Here is a 16,261-nt window from a genome sequence, read left to right as displayed (position 1 = left end):
TGCACTCCGCGTGTAGGTGAGGGTGACTGTTGACTAGTGAAAAAAGGGACCTAAAGTTCACGACTATCTTCTTACTGTCGTTGGAACGACCTGTGGAAACCTGCGATCTATTCTCATTTAATAAATCTCTGGGTAAGTGGCTAAGCACCTTTTTTGGGTTCATCACTAACTTGTCTACGTTTTCACTTTCCAAGTCAGTTAGTTTCCAGTTTGCCTTGTCAATTGAGCGTAGTATTTCACTTTTAGTATCTTCCCCTTAGAGAGAGAAAGCTGGATCATTATACCTAGTTTAAAACTAATCTCTTAAGATAGAATTTATTGAACAGTTTCAGTGGGAAATGTGCAATAATAGGAAAGAACAGACCCTTCCTTTACACTAAATTAATCTGGATTTTTGTGTGTTTCATGAATGTTAGTCCTTTTTATGTGTGGATATTGCAGCTTCAACTAAATTACAATTTTTTTTTGTTTTCAACTCCATTTTCAGCTGAGCAGATGCCTTATGAATGTGTAATGGAATCCTGAATTAATATTTTTTAATTTTCTTTTTTTTAAGTTTTTTTTTTTTTAGAGAGAGCACAAGCGGGGAAGAGGGAGAGAGAGAGAGAGAGAGAGAGAGAGAGAGAAAGAGAGAGAATCTTAAGTAGGCTCCATGCTGAGCATAGAGCCAGAGTCAGGACTTCATCCCAGGACCCTGGGATGATGACCTGAGCCGAAATTGAGTCTAATGCTCAACTGACTGAGCCCCCCAGGGACCCCCTGAGTTAATATTTTTAGGGGTACCTGGGTGGCTCAGTCGGTTGAGCATCTGACTTTGGCTCAGGTCATGGTCTCACAGTTTGTGGGTTCAAGCCCCACATTGGGCTCTGTGCTGACAGCTCAGAGCCTGGAGCCTGCTTCAGATTCTGTGTCTCCGTTTCTCTCTGCCCACCCCTGCTCATGCTCTGCCTGTCTCGCTCTCTCAAAAATAAATAAATATTAAATTTTTTTTTAATGCATAGTGGATGATGAGTAAGTGTTGAAGCAAGTGTCAAACATACTGGTCTGTATAATAAGATGAATGTAGTTAATTCATGCACTCTTTTCCAATTGTATCCCCTTGGATAGAAAGTTAAGGGTATGGCAACTTTTGAGATTCACATTACCTAAAAATTGGCAAACCACTGGGTTTTAAACTATTGTACTTAAATTTAAGAATTCTTTTTGCGTATTTGTATTTTTTTTCTCAAGAGTGGTTATTAAAATTGAAGCAAAAACTGCAGATCTTCAGCTAGTCAACAGTCCATTATAGTGTTTTACTTAAGGACTAAGAATCAGCTGGACACAGTGGAGCTATGCATTATATGCATAATGGAATTATACTATATGGAGGTGGAGGCAAGAAATGTTTTGTTCTGTTTTTTCCATTGTCTCTCCTGCTGCCATCCACTCTGCATTAGCTTAGTAGCTTATGACCTCCATGACTCAGAGTAGGGTGCCAAGAGTCTAAATGCAAAAAGAAGACATTGACTTTTGAGCTTTCAGAGTCCCAAGTCCTACTGTATGAGTAAAGATAATTTTGACTACTCAAAAAAAGTACCCACTGTAGAATTTATTGCACCCACTTGATAAAGTACATCCCCAATACTCTGCATTTATATTTTGCTCAAGTGGGAGTGAAAGGTATTTGTTTTGGAATATTTGTCTGGAGAGAAGTTATTTAACCTTGGCAATACCTGAAAACCCCTGAAACTTCACTTTTAAATATTTCTTTTCTTTTTCTTTTAAAACTTTTTAAATGTTTTTTGAGAGAGAGAGATACAGAGCACAAGCAGGGGAGGGGCAGAGAGAGAGGGAGACACAGAATCTGAAGCAGACTCCAGGTTCTGAGCCATCAGCACAGAGCCGGACGCGGGGCTCAAACCCATGAACCATGAGATCATGACCTGAGCCGAAGTCGGACACTTAACCAACTGAGCCACCCAGGCGCCCCAAATATTTCTTTTCTTTTTAAAACTTTATTATAGAAGAGATGAATAATTGCATTCATAACACTGGTTGGAGAGCTGCTTAGATTAGAGGATGAAGAGTACACCTAAAAAATTCCTCATTGTTATGACCTTTTATTATTTAACGTAGTTTTTTGTTTTTATTTTTTAATGCAGTAAATGTGTAGAGACTCACTAAGAAATGCAGCCTGTTCAGCTAATGAATGAGCTCATATTCCTTAAGACTTTTTTGGCTTGTATGCTGACTTGAGAGTCTTCAAATATGTATACATTACTAAAAATTCTTTTTTTTTTTTCTTCTAAAAATTCTTGAACAAAGGTTATCTGGGTTTTATGTGTGGATTACTTGGAAGTAATTCAACACCAATTTGGGGTGTTGAACTGAGCAAGGCCCCATTTTTTCAAGCATGAGTTCAATAGAGGAAAGGGTGTATGAGTTGCTCATCTTTGCTTCCTCTTAGTCAAATTGTGGACACCAGTAAAAACTGCAGGTTGTCCCTGATAGGATAAGGACAGTGCAGCCAGGAAGAATGCAAAGGAGGCTATCTAGTCCTCTCTGCGCAAGGAGCATCAACAAACTTTTCTTTGAGTTTGGGTTTTAAATTTAAAAGGATTTTAAATCCTTACAGAAATGTAAAATTGGTTTTAAATCTTTAAAATAGATTTTAAATCGTTAAACAGGTTTAAAATTAATTTTAAATAATCAGTTGTTTTTAACTGTAGAGTAAACTGTGGGCCAGTTTATTTAAAAAAATCTTCTAAATGCCAGTGTAGGTGTTACAGGAAATTTGTTTGGCCCTAGTGGTGTCACCTATATGTCCTTGGTTACAAGAGAAGGGGACCAATACTTAGAAAAATAGTTCCGTTAACAACTCACAGTTGACTATCAGTCAGTAGTAGCTTCTTAGTAAAATAAAGGTAAATAAAGAATTTATAGAAGTGTTAACTTAATATTGTTACTTTGGAAAATGGCTGTTTTCACTTTTGACTTTCGATTCATACAAATGTGAAAAATACAGAGTTAAAAATCATTTTATATTCTCTCTAATATTGAGGTTTGTTTGTTCCCTGCCCCCTCCAATTTCTTCTGTATTGCCCACAACTATTAGGTCATTAGGAAAGAGATTATACGGAGAAATACTTATTGAGATTTAGTTGTCCTATTTTAAATATAAGTTTAAGGGTGTTTTTACTCCTGAATCTATTTCTGTTGGAATTTGCAAGAAACCAGATATTTGGCCTTATTTATTCTGTGGTATAAATAATTAACAAGCATGGCTTTTATCATTATTCCCACCTTCCTTTTCTTTTGGTTTATTTTACTTTTGGTTTCTTAAATTGAATACTTAAATTTAATCTTTTTAATTATACAATTACTTAATGCTCTACATTTTCTTCTGAATTCTCCTTTTGCTGTATCTCTTTTTTGTCATCAGATATTTTCCATTTTGTTAATTTCTAGGTAATTGTAACTTTGGTTTTTATTTAAGTGTTTATTTATACATGATTTAATTTATACATGATTAACTTCTTATTGTATATTTCTTTTTTTTTTTAATGTTTATTCATTTTTGAGAGAGAAAGCACAAGCAGGGGAGGGGTAGAGAGAGAGGGAAACATAGAATCTGAAGCAGGCTCCAGGCTCTGAGCTGTCAGCACAGAGCCGGATACAGGGCTTGAACCCACGAACTGAGAGATCATAACCTGAGCTGAACTCAAACTGAGCCACCCAGGCGCCCCATGTATATTTCTAGTTTTATTGGATTATGGGCAAAAAAATCTTGGAAAATTTATTTTATCAGTCAAAAGCATGATTAATTTATCATGTTCCTTGAACCTGAGAGAATGTGAATGGTTAAGTTAGATAACAAGAGCTTTATTGAGGGTCTCATATGTAGCAAGTACTCTTTACAGGAGCTATCTCATTTAATCCTCAACCCTGTGAGGTAGGTATCACTTATTGACATTTTATAAGAAAGAAATATAAGGTACAGAAGGATTGAGTGACTTGCCCTGTATACCAGTACATACATATAGACTTGGTTTTATTATTCGGTTCTTCTACATTTTTGTTTATATCTACTTGAGCTGTCAAAAAGTTATGTTGAATATTCAGGTACAGTTTTGGTTTTATCAAGCTCTCCTACTATCTCTAAGAACTTTTGCTTTATGTATTTTATTACTATATTGCTTATGTATAAAGGTTTATGGCTGTTATATTTTCAGAGAGTATTTTGTCATTACTCAATATCCCTTTTAATTTTATTTCATCACTTTTGGCCCAGAATCCTGTTATAAATATTATTACTTCTCCTTTCTTTTACTTTTCTTTCTTTCGTCTTCCTCTTTTTTTTTTTCTTTTTGTTTAAGCAGAGTATATTTCTGTTTTTTATTTCCAAACTTTCTTTGTAACTCTTTTAGGTAGGAAGACTGTTTCAGTTGTTTAAACCTTTCTGTTCTGTTCATCATTTGTCTGCAAAGAACTTTCTAAATGGAAAAGAGGATCTCTACAATTTAATAATAATTCTAATGCCTGGAAAGTGGGAAGATTACTGTTTTGTTCTGTTTGTACTTGTACTTATCTATTCTTTATTGTTCTTGATTTGCCATCTTGAGTTTTTAAGTCTGAATCCAAAATATTAAAAAACTCCATGTCAAAAACTGGGAAACAGGGGTGACTGGGTGGCTCAGTCAGTTAAGCATCAGGTCATGATCTCACGGTTCATGAGTTCGAGCTTTTGGTAAGTCCAGCTTCTCTCTCTCCCTTTCTGCCCCTAATGGGATTCTTTCTGTCTCCCTCTCTCTCTCTGCCCCTCGCTCACTTGTGTCCCCCCTCTCAAAAACAAGAACAACTGGAAAACAGATTATTTTTTTAGTTAACTTTTCCCAATTTTAAGGACGAAAGATATCATCTGGAGTCATATTTATATAATCTCTTGCCAAATTATTCAGTTATTTCTTTGAAATTATTTGCCCTTTTTTTTCTTTTATTGCCTGTATCACCTTAAATCCGATGTTATCACCAACCCCTGTCTGGATTGCTGAAGTAGCTTCCTAGCTGGTCTCATTGCTTTTTGTCCCTTTACTTTATCCCCCACGACTCTGTATTTAGATTAATGTCCCTAAATCTTTATCCAAAGAAAAATCTGCACTGACTTCCTACTAATCTTTTAGAGTCTCTTTTTGCTCACTTTCATCATTCCCCAATAATCTGGCCAGACCATACCTACCCACTTTATTTTTCCTTACCCCTTTACATGAAAATTCTCAGGGATGCATTTCCTAATTTTGCTTCTTCTCCTTATTCTTTCCCCTTTCCCTCTGGGCCTCCAATTACACATATGTTAGACTTTTCCCTGTGTTCTCAATGTCTCAGACAACCTCACGTCGCATTATGTACCTATTGTCATGGTATGATTAAAAAACACCTTAAATAGTGCCCTTTCACTTTCAAAAATACCCCAAAAGTATATGGTCATTCTGGGCCTCTCATATACTTTTCTTTATTTTCCATCCTTTTGCCTCTCTGTAGTTCATTCCTGATATTTTCTTTTGGCTTATATTCATGTTCACTATTTCTGTCTTCTTCTGGTTTCATCTGTTAGACCCAACCATTGAGTTCTTTTGCTTTTTTTTTTTTTTTTCAATATTTTATTTTATTTTGTATTAAAAAAAATTTTTTTTTAATTTTAGAGACAGAGTGTAAGCAGGGGAGAGGGGCAGAGAGAGAGGGAGAGAGAGAGAGGATCTTAAGCAAACTCCACACTCAGTGTGGAGGCCTATGCAGGGCTTGATCCCACAACACTAGGATCATGACCTGAGCCAAAATCAAGTCAGGAGGCTCATCTGACTTAGCCACCCAAGTGCCCCTCAAAGATTTTATTTAATTATTTAATTAATTTATTTATTTTAATGTTTTATTTATTTTTGAGAAAGAGACAGAGACACAGAGTATGAGTGGGGGGGGGGGGGTGGGTGCAGAGAGGGAGACATAGAATCTGAAGCAGGCTCCAGGCTCTGAGCTGTCAGCACAGAGCCGGACGCAGGGCTCAAACTCACCAACCATGAGATCATGACCTGAGCCGAAGTCAGATGCTTAACCGACTGAGTCACCCCACCAGATTTTATTTTTAAGTAATTTCTACATCCAACATGGGGCTCAAACTTACAACCTCGAGATCAAAGGTTGTATGCTCTACCAATTGAGCCAGCTAGGTGCCCAAAGACTCAACCACTGAGTCCTTTTTTTAAAAAAAAGAATTTATTGTCAAGTTAGCTAACATACAGTGCATAGTTTACTCTGGGCTTCAGGAGTAGATTCCCGTGATTCATCGCTTACATGCAACACCCAGTACTCATCCCAAAAAGTGCCCTCCTCAATGCCCATCACCCATTTTCCCTGTTCCCCGCCCCATCTCCCCACTCCCATTAACGCTCAGTTCTCTGTATTTAAGAGTCTCTTAACGTCTCTTAAGAGTCTGTTTGTTCTCTGTATTTAAGAGTCTCTTAAGATCTCTCTCTCTCTCTGCCCCTTTCCTGCTCACATTGTGTCTCTGTCTCTCAAAAATAAACATTGAAAAAGTAAGAAAAAAAAAGCATCTCTTCATGGTTTGCTTCTTTCTCTGTAAGTTATTTCTTTCTTCCTTTCCCCCATGGTCTTCTGTTAAATTTCTCAAATTCCACATAGGAGTGAAAACATATGGTATGTCTTTCTCTGACTGACTTATTTCACTTAGCATAATACTCTCCAGTTCCATCCACGTTGTTGCAAATGGCAAGATTTCATTCTTTTTCATCAGTGAGTAGTATTCCAGTGTGTGTGTGTGTGTGTGTGTGTGTGTGTGTGTGTGTGTACACACCACATCTTCATTCATCCTTGATGGACATTTGGGCTCTTTCTATAATTTGGCTATTGTCATAGCACTGCTATAAACATAAGGGTACAGGTGCCCCTGCAAATCAGCACTCCTGTATCCTGTGGATAAATTCCTAGTAACCACTGAGTCCTTAATTTAGTGGGGGCTTTTTCTTTTGTTTTTTAGTTCTAGAATTTCTACTTGGCTCTTTTTTGCAGTATTTCTTTGTCAAAATCCTCAACTTTGTGCTTTATTTAATTGAACATATTAAGCATGGTAATATTTAAGTCTCTGTCTTGATAACTTTGTTAATGTATTTCTAATGTATTTCTAGTGTATTTCTAATGTTGTATCTGTTAGATTTTGGTCATGTGGGTTTATCTCCATGAATGCCCAGTTTATTTTAATATGTGCCAGATACTATATATGAAAAATTGTAGAGGCAATTTGTGGGCTAGGGTGACATTATTTTCTTCCAGGGAGAAATTAAATGCGGTTCTGGCAAAGGCTAAGGGCAGACCTTATCCCACATTATTGGAGATAGTGATGTTTAAATTTTTTCACAATAGAAACTTAAAAAATTAGCTTTAAGTCACACAATTTTACATTTAATTGTTTTCTGAGAGAAAAAAATATCCACTGTTTTTGTAAATTAAAAAAAAAATTAAAACATAGCCAAGCTATGGAGAGAACTCAAATGTCCATTGACTGATGAATGGATAAAGATATGATACACACACACACACACACACACACACACACTGGAATATTACTCAGTCATCAGAAGGAATGAAATCTTGCCATTTGCAACAGTGTGGATGGAGCTACAGTGTATTATGCTAAGTGAAATAAGTCAGTCAAAGAAGGACAAATACCATATGATTTCACTCATGTGGAATTTAACAAAAAGAGATGAACAAAAAGGAGGGGGGAAAGTGAGGGAAGTAAACCATGAGAGACTTTTTTCTTTAAGATTTTTTTAATGTTTTTTTTAATTTATTTTGAGAGAAAGAGCAAGGGAGCATGTGAGTGTGGGAGGGGAAGACAGAGAGAGGGAGGGAGAGAATCCCAAGCAGGCTCCATGCTGTCAGCGCAGAGCCCGATGTGGGGCTCGATCCCGCGAACTGTGAGATCATGACCTCAGCTGAAATCAAGAGTTGGATGCTTAACCAACTGAGCCACCCAAGTGCCCCACCATGAGAGACTCTTAAAGATAGAGAACAAACTAAGGGGTTAATGGAGAGAGGTGGGTGGGAGATGGGCTAGAAGGATGATGAGCATTAAGGAGGGCATTTGTTAGGATGAACACTGGGTATGTATGTAAGTGAGAAATCACTGAATCTACTCCTGAAATTAATATTGCACTGTATGTTAAGTAACTAGAATTTAAGTAAAATTTTGAAAAAAATAAAGCTCTAGGTCCAAGAAAAAAGAAATTAATACAGCAATAATAAATTTATCTGGGATATATATTATGGGTAAAAATGGAAAGGAGGAACAGAGATGGACTGTGAAGAACAAGGAATACTTGGAGAAAAAGGAAAAGAAGACCTATACGTAATACGTGTTATCTCTGTCCCTTTTGTGCTCGTTTTGTGTGCTGATCTTAAAATTAAACCTATTAAGGGTACCTGAGTGGCTCAGTTGGTTAAGTGTCTGACTTTGGCTCAGATCGTGATCTCACAGTTCGAGCTCTGTGTTGGGCTCTTTGCTGTCAGCACGGAGCCCGCTTCTGATCCTCTCCCCCCGCCCCCATCTGTCCCTCCCTTGCTGTCTCTCTCAAAAATAAAGTTAAATTAAAAAAAAATTCAACCTGTTACCTAATGTGAAATGGTATGGCTGCTTTGGAAGACAGTTTGGCAGTTTCTCAAAAAGTTAAATGTTGAATTACCATATGACCCAGTAATTCCCTTTGTAGGTATATATAGAGAATTGAGAACATATGTTAACACAAAAACTTGTACATGAATGTTCTTAGCAGTATTATTTATAATAGCTAAAAAGTAGAGACAGCTCAAATGTTCATCAACTGATGAATCAGTAAACCAAATGTGGTGTAGCCATGGAATATTATTCAGTCATTAAAAGGAATGAAATACTGAGACCTACAACATAGATTGAACCTTGAAAACATTATGCTAAGGTGAAAGAAACAAGTCACAAAAAGGCCACATATTGTATAATTTCCTTGATATGAAATGTCCAGGATAAGCACGTCCGTAACTACAAAGCACATTAGCGCTCCCTGTCAGCGACTGGAAAGAGGAGGGAGAAGTAGAGAGTGAGTGATAACAGCTACGGGATTTCGTTTTAGTGTCATGAAAATGTGATGGTTGTGCGTCCTTGTGAATATACTAAAAAGCACTGATTTGTACACTTTAAAATGGTGAATTTTATGGTACATGCAGTACATCTCAATTTTTAAGAAAAACCTTATGAAATAATTTTTTTAACCCACCCAGTTGCCTTTCTCAACATCCTAAATCACCCCTGCTTCTCCAGTTCAAAAGCTCCAGGTCTGTGTCCCCGTCCTTCAAAGCTACTCTCCATTCCCAATACTGTACACTCTGTAGTTTTCCAAAACTACCTTTCCTTGCACCTTATACCCAGATCTTTACAACTGTGGTTCTTTCATACCCACACAGACTCCTGATGATTTGGGCCTTAGCGTTCTGTAGCTCCCATAAGCTTTCTCTTTTACGTGTTTACCAAATTCACAAGTAAGTGTATTTTCTTTCAACTTGCACACTCTCCTCTTTCAGATATGTAGTTTCTTATATTGTCTTGTTCTTTTGCATTCTTGGTGTTTTATTTCCATGTGCAGACTGTAAATTTTTATTTTTTTAATAATTTTAAAAAAGGTGTTTTGTTTTGTTTTGTTGTAATCTCTACTCCCAACATGGGGCTTGAACTCACAGCCCCAAGAGTAAGAGTCACATACTCTTCCGACTGAGCCAGCTAGGTGCTCCAGTCTTTAAAATTTTAAATTATGAATTCACCTAGCTAAAAGTTGGGAGGGAGCGTTGTGGCCTGGCAGCAGGCTCTTGATAATCCAAGGTTGTGAAAGCTTCTCCCAGGCTTGCTTCTGCCTGTTCCTAGGGGTTACAATGGTTCTAAACCAGTTTTTAGATTAATTTCTTGGCTTTTTGTTTCCTTACTATGCATGTATAATGCTGGATCTTACGTCCATGTAATTTACTGGCTTATGCTTTTGAAGTTTTGAGAGTGACTTTCCTACCTCTGAGCCTTGCTATGATAGATGACAAACCTCTTTATTGCTTTTTTAGGGTTCTTCTGGCCTCTGTGATCAACGAGCACTTGGCTGTGCAGTTTTGTGCAGGGTACTGGGTTTCTACCTGCCTGTAACATTGAGGTCCTATCTTCCATGCCCATGCATGTTCTGATACACTCATTAGAAGAACCTGACCTTGCTGCTCATAGGCCTCAGCTCCCTGACATCAGTTTTTCCCCTTACATCTATTGTGTTGACTTACCCTTTTCTGGAACCCGGGATTTCTCAATCTTTCTTATTCAGTTGTATGTCAAAACCTTTATATTGTCATATTTTATCTGCATTTTTATGCGTAGCGGGAGGGAGGACTAACAACATCATTTCAAGCCGCCTTGTTGGATGTTCGCCTGAGAGATTTTAAACTGACATCTATCATGGCACAGTGCATTAAACTCTTTGCCTACTTTACTCCAAGGCAAGGATATTCTGTGACAGAATCTTGGAAGTACAGCTAGAGCAGTCTTTCAGATGTTTGAAAATTTGTGTTTGAAATAGGCCCACAAGGAGATAGACCTAATTTTAGAAAATTTTACACTGGGCAAAAGCTAGTTAAATTCTCTGCCCTGTTATAGACCATTTGATGAGAATGGATTTTATTTGTTAATTAAAAATTTTTTTTGAAAACTATCTGATTAATAAAAAAATTATAAGAATTTTGCAGTGAATTCTCATATACTTTTCACATACATTCACACATTGTTCACTCTTTGGCACATTGCTTTACTTATCATACAGTATATATCTATGTGTCATAAACTGTATGATATAATAGTATATGACACCTTCCTTTTTTTTTTTTTTTTTTTTGGCTGGACCCTGAGAAAAGTTACTTGTATTTCTGAAGAACAAGAGGATTGACCAAAGTGTAATTGTATCAAAGCCAGGAAATTTAACATTGATGCAATACTGTTACCTAGTATATAGTCAGCATTCACATGTTACCAATTGTTTCAATATTGTTTGTTTGTTTATTTATTTATTTATTTATTTATTTTTAAGGAATCTCTACACTCAAGCTCTACATTTGAACTTAAAATCCTGAGATCAAGAGTCACATGCTCTACCAAGTAAGCCAACCAGGTGCCTTTAATAGAAACTTTTTTAAAAGTCCATAATTGGGGCGCCTGGGTGGCTCAGTTGGTTAAGTGCTGACTTTGCTCAGGTCATGATCTCATGGGTTCATGAGTTCAAGCCCCACATCAGGCTCTGTGCTGACAGCTCAGAGCCTGGGACCTGCTTCGGATTGTGTGTGTGTGTGTCTCTCTCTCTCTAACCCTCCCTGGCTCATGCTGCCTCTCTCTGTCTCTCAAAAATAATAAACATTTAAAAAATTAAAAATAAAAAAATAAAAAAGTCCATAATCAAACATTGCATTTAGTTGTCAAACCTCTTTAATTGCCTTTAGTCTGAAACAGTTCTTGAGCCTTTTTTTTATTTTTGTCTTTCATAAGATTGACATTTTTGAAGCTACAAGCCCATTATTTTATAAAATGCCTAAGCTCATCTGATTGCTTCTTCATGCTTACATTCAGGTTACATAGTTTTAGCAGGAAAGCCACCTAGGTAATATGTCCTTCCTACTACATCACATCAAGAAAAATATAATGTCAACTTTTCAATTGTTGGTATGTTTCTTTGATCACTTTGTTAAGATTCTGACGGCCAGACTTCTCTGTAACTAACAAGTAATCTGTGGGAAGATTGTGTAAATATTCCATTTGCCAGCAAACTTTCACCCAGTGATTTTTATCATCCACTGGTGATATTTTGGGTCACTTATTCTATAATAGATGCAAATGGTGATTTTTGTAATTTTGTTATTTATTATACACTTATTACCTGACAATCTACTGTGAAGAAGTATTTAATCTTCACCCATTTCTTATACATCTGCCTTTGAAACCTTTGTTGAGGAAAATGTGAAAATACTTGCTGTAGAAAAAATGACTGGCAAGAAAAGATTGTCTTTGATCTTTCACTGTTAGCTGGAAAAGTAAATATAAAATTGTGAGTTTTAATTTCAGTGCTCCACAGATCTACATATTCTTGCATGTAAACATGAGTTTAATTTTTTAACATTTTATTATGTTTTTAAGTTTATTTATTTTGAGAGAGGGAGAGCAGGGGAGGAGGAGAGAGAGAATTCCAGGCAGGCTCCACACTGTTAACACAGAGCCCGATGCAGGGCTAGAACTCATGAACCCTGAGATCATGACCTGAGCCGAAATCGAGAGTTAGAGGCTTAACTGACTGAGTTACTCAGGCACCCCGAGAGAGAGAATCTTTTTTTTTTTTTTTTTTTAAATATTTATTTATTTAATTATTTGTGAGAGAGATAGCGTGAGTGGTGTTGGGGCACAGAAGGAGGGAGACACAGAATCCAAAGCAGGCTCCAGGCTCTGAGCTGTCAGCACAGAGCCTGACATGGGCGGGGCTTGAACTCATGAACCATGAGATAATGACTGAGCTGGAGTTGGATGGTTCACCAACTGAGCCACCCAGGTGCCCCCTGAGAGAGAGAATCTTAAGCAGGCTCCATGCTCAGCACAAAGCTCAATGTGGGGCTCCATTCCAGGACCCTGAAATCGACCTGAGCCGAAATCAAGTCAGTTGCTCAAACCAACTGAGCCACCCAGGTGCCCCAGTAATTTATTTTTTTAATTATAGGCAAAATATACTATTATCTCTCTCTCTTTTTTAGTTTATTTGAGAGAGAGCACATGCACGTGTTCATGATCAGGGGAGAGGCAGAGAGAGAGATGGAGAGAGAATCCCAAGCAGGCTCTGCACTGTCAGTGTGGAGCCCCATGTGGGCTCAAACTCATGAACCTCAAGATCATGACTTGAACCGAAATCAGGAGTCGGATATTTGACTGAACCACCCCGGGCCACCCCCCCCCCCCCCCAACCATTACTCTTTAGTAGTTTTTAAGGTTAGGGTGTCTGGGTGGCTCAGTCAGTTAAGCATCTGACTTTGGCTCAGGTCATGATCTCGCAGTTTGTGAGTTTGAGCCCCGCAATCAGGCTTCTTGCTGTCAGTACTGAGCCCGCCTCAGATCCTTTGTCCCCCTTTCTCTCTGCCCCTCCCCTGCTCATGCTCTCTCTCTCAAAAATGAATAAACATTTAAAAAATAGTTTTTGAGGTTACTATTTTGTAATTTATGTGAATAGAAATAAGCATTATATAAATATGAAAGCAATATTGTTAGTTTGTCAGGAGTCGTTACTCAAAACAACTGAATTTGGTTAATAATAGTCATCCTTAAAATAAATCAAGGAAGTGTTAACTGTTCAATATTAGATTAGTTCCATATATAAATTGCTTTTCAAAAAAAAGAACTAAAGTTATCAAGAGAATTAGAAGACAAGACACAGACTAGAAGAAAATATTTGCAAAAGACACATCTGATGAAAGACTTATTCAATATATACAAAGAATTCTTAAATCTCAACAATAAGAAAACAACCCCATTAAAAAAATGGACCAAAGACCTTAAGAGACCTCTCATCAAAGATACACAAATGGCAAAGAATTATATGAGAAGATACTTAGCATTGTATGTCATTCATGAAATGAGATATACATTCAAGGTTACCATATAGATTTATTACAGTATTACTGACTGTATTTCCTATGCTGTACTTTTCATCCCTGTGATTTATTTTATAACTGGAAGTTTGTATGTCTTAATCTCTTTTACCTGTTTCACCCATTCCCCTACCCAAAATTAAACATATGCTTACCATATAAAGAATTGAAAACTTGTCCCCAGCAGGACAAGGGTTCTTAGAAGCTTCTCTGGGGAAAATTCAGTGTCCTCAGAGGGCCAAACCTCTATATACTGACACTTGAGGTTTCTTTCAATTGAAAATATGGGGGGGGGGGCAGCTTGTTCCTGATGATCCTCTGTGAGCCCCACCAGTTAACCAACCTCATTCATATACCTGAGTTTCTGCTGTCTTTTTGGTGCTTCATGTTCAAGTGTGAATGGGACAGCCAAGGGATCACCAGTCATTTGATGAAAGCCTCCAACATGGCTGCCAGTGTTTTTCAAGCTAAGTGAAGAAGGGGGCTTCGGAGATGGGAGTGGGAGTGCCTCATATGGATCTGATCCTTGAAGTCCAGCATGCTTTTTTTTTTAAAATTTTTTAATGTTTATTTAGTTTTGAGAGGGAGACAGAGACAGAGTGTGAACAGGGGAGAGGCAGAGAGAGAGGGAGACACAGAATCCGAAGAAGGTTCCAGGTTCTGAGCTGTCAGCACAGAGCCAGATGTGGGGCTTGAACTCACGGACCACGAGATCATGACCTGAGCCGAAGTCAGATGCTTAACTGACTGACCTACTCAGGTGCCCTGAGCATGCTTTTTTTTTTTTTTAATGTTTGTTTATTTTTGAGAGAGAGGCCGAGGGGCAGAGAGAATCAGGCTCTGCACTGTCAGCACAGAGCCCTGTTGAGGGCTCGAACTCACAAACCATGAGATCATGACTCAAGTCGAAAGCAAGAGTTAAACGCCTAGGTAACTGAGCCACCCAATCACCCTGAAGTCCAGCATGTTTTCTGATTCATGGTTTCAAAAAAATTAATGTCCGGTCCTCTAAAATTAGAGAGGAAGGGCAGTTCTGCCCTGAGTGGAGTTATGAAAGGAGGGTAGGGCTCAGAGTAGGGTCTGACTGCTTCTTCTGTGGGCTCTTAAGATAATCCTCCTGTTTTCAGCCCCATCTGCCATTCTACATTAAGAGAGTTCTGGTACCTCTCATTCCTTAACCTTTCTTGGGTTCTTTGGTTCAGATGAACTTGCTTTGTTTTGGATTTGCCCTGTGGCTGGCTTGGAATATCAGCTCTGCACTCCTCACTCATGTGTTTCTTCCGGTTTCCATCTTCCAGAACTGTGATGCTGTCATCTCCATGCCTGATATCTCCATGCCACATCTTCTGATCTGTGTGTATGCTTTTTAAGCACCCCCTCCCCCATTCTTTGTTGTTTTGCTTTAGGAGTGAGCAGAAGTAAACATAAGCATGGAAACCTTTATACTTAACCAGTCTGCTTACTTTTTTCCCCAGTGTTTTGTTGATAGCTTTCATTTGTTATTTCCTATAAAAGGAAATATTTATTTGCAACCTTTATAGTTCTGTGTTTTTAACTAGAGATTGGGAAAATAGTTGAGATAAATGTTTATCTGCCTATTTTAAGTAGAACAGTTTTTTTAAAATTAAAATTAGCATTTGTTTGAAAGTAAAAGATCTAGAGAACCTGCCTATCGGATTAAGTGTGCTTTTCCCTTAGTTGATTATATATTTTGCACTGGAGCAGTGATAAAGAACCTTCTGTCTAGTATTTGGAGGTTGATGATTACCTACATCCATTACATAACAATGGGAGAATTAATTTAATGGCATATTTTCTTTTGTTGCTGTTGTGTTGAAATACGAATAATGTAAAATTTACCACCTTAACCATTTTTAAGTGTACAGTTCAGTGGTATTAAATAAATACATGCACATTGCTATGTAGCCATCCCCACCGTCCAACCCCATATCTCTTCATCTTGTAAAACTGAAACTCTATACTTGTTAAACACTAACTTCCTGTTCTCTCCTCCTCTCCAGCTCGTGACAACCGCTATTACACTTTCTAACCATGATTTTGACCACTCTAAGTGCCTCATAAAAGTGCTATCCTACAGCATTTGTCCTTTTGTGACTGGCTTATTTCACTTAATGTCCTCAAAGTTCATCCATGTTGTAGCATGTGTCAGAATTTCCTTCCTTTTTTTTTTTTTTTAATGTTTATTTATTTTTGAGAGAGAGAGAGAAAGAGAGAGAGAGAGAGAGAGAGAGAGAACACAAGAGGGGGAGGGGCAGAGAGAGAGAGGGAGACACAGAATCTGAAGCAGGCTCCAGGCTCTAAGCTGTCATCACAGAGCCCGATGCAGGGCTCAAACCCATGGACTGTGAGATCGTGACCTGAACTGAAGTTGGACACTCAACCAACTGAGCCGCCCAGGCACCCCAGAATTTCCTTCCTTTTTAAGGCTGAATAATATTCCATGGCATATATACACCACACATTCTGATTTATTATATTTTTGGTACTTGTTTAAAAACAATTTATTATGGTATAA

General features: G+C 37.8%; 1 protein-coding gene across 9 annotated transcripts in view; it reads left to right on the top strand.

Annotated features, from left to right (window-relative positions):
• The window catches only part of ATG13 (autophagy related 13), a 52,687-nt gene that overhangs the window by 701 nt on the left and 35,725 nt on the right, over positions 1 to 16,261 (top strand). Inside the window, exon 2 of one of the 9 annotated variants that reach the window (XM_060606524.3) lies at positions 17 to 132. The exons of the other annotated variants lie outside the window; for them this stretch is intronic. The gene's annotated coding sequence lies outside the window, so the exon portion shown is untranslated. The remainder of the gene's footprint in view (positions 1 to 16; positions 133 to 16,261) is intronic. 9 annotated transcript variants of the gene reach the window in all.

This window comes from Panthera onca, chromosome D1, assembly GCF_046562875.1.
Source record: "Panthera onca isolate mPanOnc1 chromosome D1, mPanOnc1 haplotype 2, whole genome shotgun sequence".
NCBI lineage: Eukaryota > Metazoa > Chordata > Mammalia > Carnivora > Felidae > Panthera > Panthera onca.
The sequence above is the reverse complement of the archived record's forward strand: the minus strand, read 5'-3'. Positions and strand labels throughout refer to the sequence as shown.